General features: G+C 36.9%; 1 protein-coding gene across 1 annotated transcript in view; it reads right to left on the bottom strand.

Annotated features, from left to right (window-relative positions):
* Window positions 1–1,462, bottom strand: part of LOC117118500 (hyalin-like) — a 10,971-nt gene that overhangs the window by 2,848 nt on the left and 6,661 nt on the right. The window lies entirely within an intron of this gene.

Here is a 1,462-nt window from a genome sequence, read left to right as displayed (position 1 = left end):
TATATATATATATATATATATATATATATATATATATTCAAATGATTTATATAAATATGAAACAAGCATTACCGAAAGACAGTTTAGAGACAAGTTAATGAAGCCTGGATTGAAAGAGGAATTGGGAAATTCATAATTACCCAGAAGAAGAACCGAAACCACTATACGGTATATAATATTTTCTCTAATTTATTTACTTTTATTTTCCTGTCGTCTGTGTGGTGTGTTATTCTTTCCTCGTTCGTTTTGTTAGTTTCTATTGCTCTTCTTATGTTTTCATCAAGGGTCGATGCTTTATCATGCACAAGTAACTTTTTTGAAAGTTCCATGTAAACATTACTCCGGCATTATGACGCCCAACAACAGATGGCGCCACATCATAGCAGCTCACGACCATACTGTATACAAACAACATTACATCAGTTATACTGAAGAGAGAAGAAATATTTTTGTAGCGATTACACAGTACATCGTGCTTTATATTATTGGGCGCTTATACAAGATATTTCTGTAACCACAATATATTTTAGCATAACATTTTTTGGTATGAAAATACCGGTACCTCTTCAGAGATCCTGTCATGTCGTTTAAAATGTTTAAGAAGAATCCGTTTCACGTGAGTGCGTCGAATACTAGTGAAGTGATATGTTCTTACTTTGAATAAAATTTCCCTCGAATATCACCTACCCCCTCCTTCAGAGCCTCATATGGAATAAACTCCCCCTCCCCTCTTCTTTTTCATAAAATAATAATAATTTAATAATTTTCAGAAATCGGTGAGAATAAACTTTTCAGCACCCAAGCAAATCGTACCACTGAACCATGTTAACGTGATCTTTCAATTCTTTAGCATAGTGTCTACTGCCTCACAAGAGGGCACTAAACACAAAACGTATGTCTTTGGAGATCCTGTTTTTTTGTCAGAAGGCGTATTATATCAATCTCAGGCTGCTTCGCGTGTGCGTATCTAGGAGACTTGAAACGGGGGAAGGAACGGCGTGCGATACCCCCTCTCCACCACAGCTTCCCCTAGATACTCATATATAGTGTGAACTCAAGTTCCTCTAATTAGATTCGAATTTTCAACGAAAACTCCAGTGACCCAGTTGGTTAAGGCATATAAAGCAGGTCGGAGGCCCAGATTCGAATCTCGGTTGGGAAATTTTTTTATACTCTCTGGGATTATCTCTTAACGTGTAAACCTAATATTTTCTTACCCGTAGCCGCACGCCTCATTTGCATACCTACAACTGATAACACTGATAGAGTCATTAGCATGACTAAGTGTAAATTCTATTAATAATGATTCGTTATGGCAATATAAAATACCGTAATGACTGTAGAGCTACTTAAAAATATTACTGGTTTCGTTAGCAAAACCACTGTGACAATCACGCCGTCGGTGGTTCAGGTAACAAATATTCACATTGAGAGTTTGATGTGAGAGAGAGAGAGGGGGGGG

This window comes from Anneissia japonica, unplaced genomic scaffold, assembly GCF_011630105.1.
Source record: "Anneissia japonica isolate Jap-2015-1 unplaced genomic scaffold, ASM1163010v1 scaffold287869_len1821871_cov162, whole genome shotgun sequence".
NCBI classification, from domain to species: Eukaryota; Metazoa; Echinodermata; class Crinoidea; order Comatulida; family Comatulidae; genus Anneissia; species Anneissia japonica.
The sequence above is the reverse complement of the archived record's forward strand: the minus strand, read 5'-3'. Positions and strand labels throughout refer to the sequence as shown.